The sequence below is a fragment of the Tursiops truncatus genome, chromosome 12, assembly GCF_011762595.2.
Source record: "Tursiops truncatus isolate mTurTru1 chromosome 12, mTurTru1.mat.Y, whole genome shotgun sequence".
Taxonomy (NCBI): Eukaryota; Metazoa; Chordata; class Mammalia; order Artiodactyla; family Delphinidae; genus Tursiops; species Tursiops truncatus.
In genome coordinates this window covers 85,711,191-85,723,175 of record NC_047045.1, presented here as the reverse complement: position 1 = coordinate 85,723,175, position 11,985 = coordinate 85,711,191, and the positions used below count along the sequence as shown (strand labels likewise).

At 47.4% G+C, this 11,985-nt stretch overlaps 1 long non-coding RNA gene across 1 annotated transcript; it reads left to right on the top strand.

Moving 5' to 3' along the window:
• The first annotated feature begins 8,478 nt into the window (after positions 1-8,478).
• On the top strand, positions 8,479-9,175 carry LOC141276111 (uncharacterized). The gene is made up of 3 exons (XR_012325061.1): positions 8,479-8,541; positions 8,880-8,959; positions 9,082-9,175. It is a non-coding gene; the product is annotated as an uncharacterized lncRNA (long non-coding RNA).
• The last annotated feature ends 2,810 nt before the right edge of the window (positions 9,176-11,985 follow it).

Sequence of the window (11,985 nt, the reverse complement as noted above, 5' to 3'; positions counted from 1 at the left end):
CTCGGGCGCTCGAACAGCTCTGCTGTCATTTCCCTGGCTGTGGTGAATTCTGACCGCGAGTCTGGCTCTGTTCCAGGCACTGGGCATCCAGCCACGAATGAAAACAAGAGAAACACTGCTTTCAAGGAGTGTACATGCAAGTGTGGAAAGACGGATGAGAAGCGAGCAAGCCAGACAGTACATAACGTGTCAAATGGGGACAGCTGTGAGGAAGAAAAGCAGGGCGGGGGGTGAGGGACGGGGGGGATATCTCTAATGAGGTGGCATTTTAGCAGATTCCTGATCAAGTGACCTTGGGGTAGGTAACAGTTGCTTGGATATGACACAAAAACTATCAGCGATAAAACAAATAGATCAACCAGACTTCACTAACATTAAAAATATTTGTGCTTCAAAGGACAAAAAGTGAAAAAAGTGAAAAGACAACCCCCTACAATGGAAGAAAATATTTACACATCATAAATGCGATAAGGGACTTGTGTCCAAAATATATAAAAAACTCTTTCAACAATAAAACAACAATCCAATTTCAAAATAGAAAAGGATTTGAATAGATGTTTCTCCAAAGAAGATATATAAATGGCCGATGAGCACATACAAAGTTGTTCTACGTCATTCGTTGTTCGGGAAATACAAACCAAAGCACAATAGTGTACCGGGTCACTGCTACTGCAATGGCTAAAACCAAAAAGACAGACAATAACAAGTGTTTGGCAAAGATGTAGAGAAACTACAGCTATCACACGTTGCTTGTGGGATTGTAAGATGGTGTGGCCACTTCGGAAAACAGTTTGGCCATTCCTCAACATGTTCAACTTAGAGTTTCCATATAACCCAGCTATTCCTCCCCTAGTTACACAGTCAAGAAAAATAAAAACTTATTCCTACAATACCTTGTACACAAATGTTCACAGCAGCATTACTCATAATATTGAAAAAGTGGAAACAAACCCAATGTCTGTTGACTGGTGAGTGTATGCTCAAAGGTGGTCCATCCACCCAATGGAAAATTATTGAGTCATGAAAAGGGATGAAGCGCTGAGACCTGCTAAAACATGGGTGAAACCTTGAAAACATTATGTTAAGTGAAAGAAGCCAGTCATAAAAGACCACACGCAGTATGATTTCATTTATATAAAATGTTCAGAGGAGGTGAGTTCATAGAGACAGAAAACTAGATCAGTGGTTACCAGGGGCTGGGGGACATGACGATGAGGAATGATGCCAGTGTGTAGAGGGTTCCTTTCTGTGATGACGAAAAACACTGTCCTCAAAATAGACAGTGGTGATGGCCGCACGATTCTGTGAACAAACTGTAAACCACTGAAATGTGAATGTAGCACTGACCACTGAATAGACACTTCAAAAGAGTGAACCTTATGGTATGTTCATTATATTTCAATAAAACTTATGGAAAAGAATGTGTAATTGATTATGTGACGTTGGATACATTACAAAGAAAAACCTACAAGTCCAGAATGCTCCTCAAAACAAAAAGAAGGAATAAATCCAATATGCAGTTTTGGAGGTGACCACAATACCAACTCCTTTCTTGAAAAGAGGCAATTAAAGGTAAGAATAAAATACTTCCAAAAAAAAAAAAAATAAAATACTTCCCTCTTTAGGAGATGAGATTCCAAACTGATGAGGGAAAGCCCTTTTTACAGAATTGCATCTCATCAGTGTGGATGACGTGAAAGTGGAAATAACCATTTGCAACCCCTCGGAGCTAATTGATTTGGTCAAGGGATATCCCCGGATGCGAAAGATTCTTGGAAACCGGGCGGCTTCATGACCTCAAAGCATTACCTCGCAGCATCCCTGCTGATCACAAAGGGAAAACGCATCACCACAGTAACAAGATACTGTGTTCGCCCCCTCCAGAGGCAGCGATCAGATTTTACTTTACTAATAGTGGAAAGTACAGATCACCACCCGTGAAGGACTCTTACTTACCAAGATGTTTTGACTTAAATATACTTGGGCCTTAGACTCACTTCCACTTTGTAGGTGATATAAGGCAGACAGCACAAAACAACCACAGCACAAAAGAAAGAACCAGGCACACCTCAAAGTAGACAGTGCATGAGACAACTGGCCTGGTCTTCTCAAAGGGCCACTGTCATTAAAAAAATGGAAAAGTGTGACTGTTTTAGGTGAAAAAAGCACAACTCTGCGACTATATTAGAAAGCATCAAATTGTAAACATTAAATGGGTGAATTGTACACTGTGTAAATTATATATCAAAGCTGTTTAAAGAAAGAGGCAGCAACTAAATGTATGGGTTCTTGTTTGAAAATACAGCTAGGAATGATATTTTGTGGATGAATAAGGAAGACCTGAATATCGGGCTAGGAATCAGCAGACAGAAAGCAAAGGCTTACTTTTCTTCAGTGTGATAGTGTCCTGTGGTTATGGAGGAGAAGGCGGGTGCCGTAGTATTTAGGGCTAAAGACTTGTGATGTCTACTACCGATTCTCAAAAATGTCAGCAAAAAGGATGGAGGGAGAGATAAAGTGAATAAGTCAAAATGTTAGTATTTGAATCCGGGTGGTTGTTTAGTCTACTGTTGGTTTTTTGAAAGAATAGTACATGGTACCTTTAGTGGGCATGAGTTTTACTCTACAGTATAGGTGTATAAAAGTGATAATTTTCAAAACTCAGATCTGACTGATCATTCCCCTTCCTGCCAGCTGGTGGGAACATCACCCCATTTATCACGGGTGACCTCCTCAACGTCGTGTGAGAGCGCCCAGCTCTGGGTGCAGGGCGCCTCTCTGCTGGGCTCCACAGTGGGTCCCGAGGACGTGCCCTTGTTCAGGGCAGCTGGAGAGCAGGATTGGTGCAAGGCCCTTCTGAGATGGGGTCCGCCCTGGATATCTGGGGGTCCACTCTGATGACCTGCTCTTCGGACGCTATGAGAGACGAGTGCCACGGGAGGAGCCCCACCCACTTCTCCTCTCGAGGCCTTGGACCCTCCTCTCTCTGTTCTACTACCCACTCCATCCCCACCCCACAAAGGCTCTTTTCTTTTCTTCTCGCCTAAGCACACTTCCTCCAATGAAATGAGGTTTCCAAAACACACACTAAAAACAAGAAAGGAGAGTCGCTCCATACAAGGTCAGCTCTCTGCCTGCATCATAAACCTCTCCAAGAACTGAGAAATCTGGAGGACAGAGCACAGATTCTATGGCTGTAAATTACTCTGCAAGGCCCCCAATCCCACCACCAAAACCAGAGAAACAGCTGTGGGTGCCACTCCGTTTAAGGAAAAAGATGTTTTACGAAGGAAGTTCATTTAGCATTTCTCAAAGCATGTTGCACAGAGTGGAACCTTGAAGAGAAAAAGGTCTGTGATGAAATAACTTTGGGGGCTGCTGGAAGGATGGAATGGGTGAAGACACTCCCACGCCCGCAGATGCTGAGTGTAAACCCTTCTCAGCCTTGGCTCAGACTACCCGTCAGGGGCATCTTGCGCAGGATGGAGAAGGTGGCAAACAGGCACAGGGTGGTCCAGGGCCCCATCACTTGGCCAGGAGCCGGGAGCTCTGTGCCCTGCCAGGCGGGCTGGTGACAGCCTGGATTCCTGGCTGCAGAGTCGCACCTGGAACCAGACTCCATCTCAACTTTAAAATATCACTTAGACGTATTTTTCTTATATTGATGTAAACTCTGGCTTGATTTCTTATGAGAGTAACAGTGTTCCCCCACTTTTCTCTTCCACATCGCTGGGAAAAGGGCCATTGGACGAACAGAAGGAAGAGCCCTCCTCTTCTGCACCCGATCTGCCTTCCCCAGGAGACCTTCTCACTCGCTCTCAAAACCCAGGAGACTCTGATAGATTCCTAAGGCTTGTCAACCGGGCAAAAGCGGCCGGTTCCCAGCGGTGCAATCACCACCGTCTCTGGGTTTGTTTTGGGGAACCCACAGGCCGCCATGATTATTTTTAAAGGTGAGCAACTCTTTATCCCGATGAAAAACCAGCGATGCAAAGGATGAGTCAGAAACAGGCCGTGTAGGGAAACATCCGGATGGTTTGTTTCCTGTAGCGACAGGGACCGTCTTCTTCCGGCTCTGCCTGCGTCCCTTGGGAGGGTCCTTGTACCTTTCAGACATGTACCGGATGGTGGAATTGAATGCCCTCCCGTCAGTAGGTTCTCAACCTTCCCTTCTCCACGGCCTTTTCCTCAGCCATGCTCACATCTCTCCAGTTGTACAACATCAAACAAACAAAGCCCATCACACCCCAGGGCAGCACCATCTACAGCGCCTGCTCTGGCTCCCACCATCCCTCTGCTGTCCCGACAGAGACTTGGGTTGGGAGCCTGGGTTTCACCTCTACCTGGATGGAACCTCATCTCCCGTTCTGCCTCCGACGCCAGAAGCCTCTTCCTCTGGCTCTGGGTGTGGCAGGCGGGGTCTCAGGCCAAGCGTCACCTCCTCTGGGGGCAGATTCCTTGGCCAAGAGGAAGCGAGGCTGCAGGTGGAAGGAAGACTGCTGGGCAGCTGACCTTAGCCAGAGGTCATGGCCTGCGCTGTCCCCTGAGCCCAGGATCACAACAGTCCTTCTAAGGGGGAGGGGGAGGCAGAGATCTGTGATGTGATGTGAGGAAGACTCGACCAGCCTTTGACCATCAGGCACTTTTTTTTTTTGGCGGTACGCGAGCCTCTCACTGTTGTGGCCTCTCCCGTTGTGGAGCACAGGCTCCAGACGCGCAGGCTCAGCGGCCATGGCTCACGGGCCCAGCCGCTCCGCGGCACGTGGGATCTTCCTGGACCGGGGCACGAACCCGCGTCCCCTGCATCGGCAGGCGGACTCTCAACCACTGCGCCACCAGGCAAGCCCCATCAGGCACTTTTAAAAATAATTTTCCTTCAGCTATACTGAGATATAATGGACCTTTAGCACTGTGTACGTTTAAGGTGTACAGCACATTTCCAACCTTTTGGGGTCTTGTAGTGACTTTGCCCTCAAATACCACTTAAAAATAAAGTGATGCTGCAGAAAAGCACTGTTAGGGCAGAGTCAAGGCTGCACGTGAGAAGGTGTGAGCTGCGTGGAGACAGGACGTGAGAAGGTGTGAGCTGCGTGGAGACAGGACTGTTATGGGTCACCCGGGCGGCTGCCCCGCTGCATCTTCCCACCTCAGCAGGTAGTCCACTGCGCTGCCTGCGATGTTCTCTGACTACCACCTGTCCCGTCAACAGTAGCTATAAAAAGAAGCACAACTGAGTTATTTGTAGTGAGGTGGATGGACCTAGATAGAGTCTGTCATACAGAGTGCAGTGAGTCAGAAAGAGAAAAATACCATATCCTAACCCATATATACAGAATCTAAAAAAAAAGGTTCTGAAGAACCCAGGGGCAGGACAGGAATAAAGACACAGACGTAGAGAATGCACTTGAGGACAAGGGGAGGGGGAAGGGTAAGCTGGGACGAAGTGAGAGAGTGGCATGGACATATACACACTACCAAATGTAAAATGGATAGCTAGTGGGAAGCAGCCGCATAGCACAGCGAGATCAGCTCGGTGCTTTGTGACTACCTAGAGGGGTGGGATAGGGAGGGAGGGAGGGAGATGCAAGAGGGAGGGGATATGGGGATATATGTATACGTATAGCTGATTCACTTTGTTATACAGCAGAAACTAACACACCATTGTAAAGCAATTATACTCCAATAAAGAGGTTAAAAAGGTAATAATAAATGCGAGGGCGCCTTTGCCTTAGAAAGAAGTGGAGTCACAGCAAAGGTTTGCTTTTATATATATTTAAGATTGGAAAAAACGAGAGCACATTTGTTTTCCCGATGGAAATGTTTCCCGACGGAAATCAGGTGGAGGGAGGGAGGGAGGGAGAAGGAGAGAAGGGCAGGGGCAGAGGGGAAGACCCACAGGTGGGGTGCGGACCCCGAAAAGGCAAGCAGGCAAGGCAGCGCAAAACCCCGCTGTGGGCCTTTGATGGGCGAGACTTTCTTTCCTCCACGTCCGGAGGGGGTGGGATCGGGTGGACTTGCAGCCAGCCCTCCTTTCAGTGTGTGGACCTGGAAATGCCAGTCTTGACTCTTACTACTGCCCTGTCACCGTCTACAATACAGCACCAGAGTTATGCTTCTCAAACGGAAATCTGTGCTCACCTCTCTACTGTGTAAACTCTTCCAACAACTCCTTGCCATCTACGGGACCAAACTGAATTTCCCTCGTGACGCTGCCCCGTGCACCCGGCATCTCTCAGCATCCCTACATTTCCGCATCTTCCCCACTCGGGCTGGCATGTAATTTCCGTCTCACCTCAGGTTCCCTCTACGCATCTCTGTTTCACGCCTCCAGAGCTGAGGTCACAAAGATGTTTAAAAAGTCGGTTCAACTTTGCCCATTTCTGCTCAATGAATTCTAATAACGGAAAATGTTTACTTTTTCCAAGCCATTGGCTGTTCTGACCCACCCGAGGCTCTCCTCCCGCCCCCGGCGCTTCAGTCTGGGGTCCTCGACCACTCCCTCCTCTGCGCCTTTTCCTCTGGTCTCCGCAACGCTCAGATCGCCGCGTGCGTCCCCTAAGCTGTCTGTCTCTTCTCCACTCTGCATCTTCAGGGAATAAATCGTGCATCTCTGCAGTCTTGGCAAAGTGACAAGAGCAGACAATATTCTTTTTCTTTCTGGACGCGGAGTAGGATGGAGGATGCGGGGACGGCTGCATCTCACCTGCGTTCCGTCGTGTTTTAAGATGTGCTCCAGCGCCACCTAGAGCTGAAACACAAAATAGACCATCCATCCCGCTAGAAATAACTCCAAGGTGAGCCACTGTTGATTCCTACACTGGCGTCTGGCCTCCAGGAAGACGCCTGTGGTTCTGGCAGATCCGTTCGCTGCGCCCATAACGTACTACTTAAATACATTTCTGCTTCAGACACTTCGTTGAAATATTTAGCAATCGGAGAGCCGCAGGTGGGCTTCTAAGCCTTGCTATTGATTTGACCAACGACTCCCTGAACTGTAGTGTGTAAGGGGTAGGTTAATTTACTTTATGTGTGTCCATAAGACTTGACTTGGGAGACACTTAGGTCTTGGGGACAAATGTATCATTATCTTTCTGATCTAAACCAAGACTGTGCTGTCCACGAAGAACGAGCCCTGGCTGAACCTGGAGGCTGCCCACCAGCCGGGGCTGACACCCCCCAGCTGTCTCTACCACGGCCTCGGAGCCCTGTTGCTTCAGCCTGCCTGTGGGGCGGAGTGGGGACACCTCTGCCACCTGACTGCCTGCCCCTACAGGGTGGAAAAGGTGGGGTGCTCTGTCTACAAAAATAATCGGCCATTTTACTAAACCACTAAGCGGTTCTGAGCAGAAGAGCTCACTGTTTCATCTCCAGTAGTTGGTAACATGGCAACCTGGATTGCCACACGTTTGCTCTTAATTTATAATTAACTGAAGGCGGGAACTTTCCTCTCCTGGGTCAATGCTTAGCTAGCCTCGTGTAATGTGGGCCTTTCCTGCCAGCATTTCTCATTATGGTCGGACGCCTAAATACTGTGAACGTTGGAGAGAGAAGATCAGTAAACATTTTCGTTATCTTTTTCCAGGTTAAATTCAAATACACCTGATTAGGGAGCCGTCTGAGCCTGCTAGGGTCGTGACAACTTCATGGTTTCAGAAAGGCTCACATTTAAAGTGTCCAGCCAGCATCAGTGGAAAGAAAAGAAAACTACGATGTGCCCTGAATGTTTCACAGGCACTGCCTTCATCCTCCCAATTCTGTAAGGTCAGATTTGTCACCTTTGTCATCTGGAGCTGGTGAGTCGTGAGGGCTGCTCAGCGTGACGTCTCCTGAGAATAGAGGAGGCAGCATTCCACTGCACTGAATTCCCTCTGCCTGGAAGAAATTTAAATTGAATACAGTGTTTAAAGATAAGAATCTTAAGAGGGTTTTAGAGTTTCCTCCCTTGACATATGGGTAGCCCGAGGAAAAAGCACGGACTTTGCAGCCAAATGTGAATTTACATGCTTTTGTTCCCTGCTAACTGATCAACGGCAGGTTACTTCACCTCACGTGATCTCAATTCCCTACTAGGAACTTCGGGATAATAACACTAAAATGACTAAATGATCATTTAGAGACTGGCACCGACTATGCACTAGAACTCCAGGTACAGTTGGATGGGTCGTGCACTGTACAATCTGTACATCTCCATAGAGGATGCCCGACGAAAGGCCACTTACCTTTGGCTTCCTGGGCTTTGGAAAGGAATTAAAGGGTGCAAGGGCATTTTGATGTTTTTCAAATCACAAAAAGGAAATTTTAAAAAGGAATTTTAAAAAGGAAAACAGGCAAGCAAACCTAGTATTCCCTGTTCAAGAAGGCCAGAGGCATATGAGGAGGTCAGAGGAGAGATCCCTTGGCAGGGGGCTGTGTGCCCTGGTTGCCCAGCAACAGAGGAGCCCTGGGGGAGGGACTTGGAATGTTTGTCTGTCTCCAGGGCAACTCCCAGCCTCAGCAGCTGCAGTGGGAAGGTGGTGATGGCTGAGGATTCGAAGCCTGAATGTAAGTGGACATTGAGTGTTTCGTGTTTGGTGTTTGATGTTTGATTGCCTAGGAACCCAGCTTCTCTAACCCAGTGTGAAGAATCAAAACCTTTCTTGTGGCTGCAACTCAGCTCCTGGATCACCAGGGTTTAGGATTGGATTTGGGGATTGGAAACTTGTCAGAAAATCCAATAATAAAAGGCAGAGAAAGAGGTCGGATGTGTGTGTGTGTGTGTGTGTGTGTGTGTGTGCGTGTGTGTGTGTGTGTGTGTGTGTGAGTGTCTTCTGGGAGGAGGGAGGATGGGGGACATTTCTAGATGCTGTTAGTATGTTCTTTTTTATAAAACCACATTTCAGGATTTTTTTTAGCACACGGCCCTTCCACAGTCTCGCTAAACAACCGCAAACCACAGGAGCTCCACACTGCTGCGTACAAAGTGCGTCCCCATCTCTGATTTAGATTCATCTCTCTGGAGGCTGGGTTAGTGATTTTACAAACGGGGGGCAGGCTTCGCCCTGGGTCTTCGGACTCTGAAGCCCTTGCTTTCTCATCACACAGCGTGCCTGAAAATGCTGATGATTCAGATGAATTTGGGACAGAGAGAAAACTTGTTGGATTGAAGCAGTCTGAATTATAAAATATTTTAATGGGATTTTATTACTTCCAAGTGCGTTTGTACTGGCCTCTGTGCATTGGTTAGTGGGCAGGTGAGACCATGGGCTGTGGAAGCAGCTTTCCGGGAGCCGTGCACACCTGATTAACCACCTGTGTCTCAGTGTCCACATCTGCAAAAGGGGATGGTAAGAGCACCTATCTCCTGGGGCCGTGGTGAGGACTAAATGAGCTAGTGCATGTAAAGTGTTTAGGATACTAAATTTAAGTACTCGTTAAATTTGCCATTACTATTACTGTTTCTTCAACAAGGTAATGAGTCTAGTTCAAGGGTGGCTGGACCATATTTCTGTTTTTTAATTAATTCATTATTTATATTTTAATTTTTTTAACATCTTTATTGGAGTATAATTGCTTTACAATGGTGCGCCAGTTTCTGCTTTATAACCAAGTGAATCAGCTATACATATACATGTAGCCCCATATCTCTTCCCTCTTGCGTCTCCCTCCCACCCTCCCTATCCCACCCCTCTAGGTGGTCACTAAGCACCAAGCACCGAGCTGATCTCCCTGTGCTATGCGGCTGCTTCCCACTAGCTATCTATTTTACATTTGGTAGTGTATATATGTCCATGCCACTCTCTCACTTCATCCCAGCTTACCCTTCCCCCTCCCCATATCCTCAAGTCCATTCTCTACGTCTGTGTCTTTATTCCTGTCCTGCCCCTAAGTTCTTCAGAAGTGGGCCATATTTCTGAACGTCCTCAAATGTCTCATGGAGACTTTCAGCCAGAACGAGAGCTTCCCTCACATGCACACTGGGATTGGTCTCAGGGATATGGCCCAGTCAACGCACTGCAGGAATCGCCCAACTTAACAAATAAAGGCGAACAGCAGCCGGTGTGAGTGCACAAGAGTCTTGGAAATGTTCGCTGCTTAAAACGTGATTTTGTAAGTTCTTTGACTATTTCTTCTGCGTGCAATTACTCAACATACTAATTGCGTTTAAGAAAAACCCTCTTCTTTATAAAGAATATAAACGATCGTGTCAGTCCCCTCCCTGGGCGAGTGTTCGCAACACTAGGAGGGAGAAGAATTTCTAATTGTGCTACTTCAGCTCTGGTCAAGCTCCTGTCTGCTTCCAGGTGTGTTGCCTCCGTCGTACCGATCATTCAGACAGTTCTGCACAAAATACCTGTTTCTTTGTGTCCCGTGAGGGTGTCAATGTTGTTCCCGGGAGAGGTGGGCGGGAAGGAGGTGGGCGCCCAGAGTAGAGCTCATGAGGTTGAGACAGAACCTCCAAGCCCACTTTGCCGGAACATCCGTGTTAACGTCCCTGACTCTCAGGAACTGCCCTACAGAATTAAGTTCATAAAGTAACTTCATTTCGCGTGTAAAAGTACAACTCGGTGGTTGGACGTAGAAAAGCATCTCACCTTATTTTTGTATTTCTTAATAAGTACATAATCTGTAAATTAAAAGTAGGAAGAAAAATTAGTTGCCAGGCAAACCCCTACCAGGTAAAGTGGGTAGAAGGCCAGAGTCGGTGTTCGGTGCCAGTGAGGCTGAGATGCCCGCATTCCAGCCGTGGGAAGTGCAATGGACAGCGGTGGCAATTCTTCGGTCGGTCAGCCCTGGCGGTCATCCTTTCTTTAATAGGCAAGTAAAGAAACTGAAGTCGCTCTACTCCATAAGTTGGGAGGTGTCACTGCTTTCTTCCGTTTGGGGTCCCTGGGGGACGGAGATGGTGGGCTCTGGGTGGTCACCCGTCACCTCTCCTTGCAATGCCTGCTGTCCTTGAAATGCCAGTTCTGTCTAGGGATTTTGCCGCCCCTTCTGCTGGCCGCTAGCTTCCGCCACCCTGTCATCACTGTCCCACCCTTCCTATCACAGATCAACTAAACCTACATTCCACTCACTGTCCCAATGTATTAGTTTTCTGCTGCTCCTATAACGGATTACCACAGCTTAAAGCAACACAAATTTATTAGCTCCGTTCTGTAGGGCAGAAACCTGGGTGAGCTCAGGTGGCCTCTGTTCAGGGTCTCACTGGGCTGAAATCAAGGTGCAGGCTGGGCTGCCTTCCTTTCTGGAGGCTCCAGGGCACAAACTCTTTCCAGGATCATCAGGTCATTGGCAGAATCCTGCTCCTTGAGGTTGTAGGACTGAAGTCCCATTCCCTTGCCGGCTGTCAGCAGGGTCCACTCCCAGCTCCTAGGGGCCTCTCTCTAGTCCCTGCATCTGGACCCTCCACCTCACAGCCCCCAATGGTCCTGAATCCTTCTCAGGCTTAGAATCACAGAACTCTGCCCTCTCCTTCTGCCACCTCTCTTTTCTGACTTCAGCCAGGGAAAGTTCTCTGCTTTGAGGGATTTATTAGACTGGACCCAGATAATTCAGAAAAATCTCTTTATTTTAAGGTTATAACTTTAATTAAATCTGCAAAGTCCTTTTGTCAGGAGCATGGCTTAGGAGGTGGGCATCTTTGAGGCACCATTACTCTGCCTTCCACTCTCAACCAACTTAAGAAAGATAATTGACATAAGATCTCTTTTTCCTTTCTCAGTCAACACTGTAATGTGTGCTTCTTCCACAGCACCTGTATTCTCCCTTATCACAGGTGTTCATATCTTCTTCCTTATCGGACTTTAAGATTCCTGGTGGGACATTTGCTTTATCCCCTAAGAGAGAGCGCACAGTGTGCAGTACAGAATAAAATTTTGAATTATTATTTAAAATTCTGAAAACATTACGTCTTTTCCACATTCATTCATTAAACTAAACAATTACCCCTGATCTTTTCCCAAAGATGCTAGTGTGAATACAACATAGTTATTTCCCTTGAGGAAA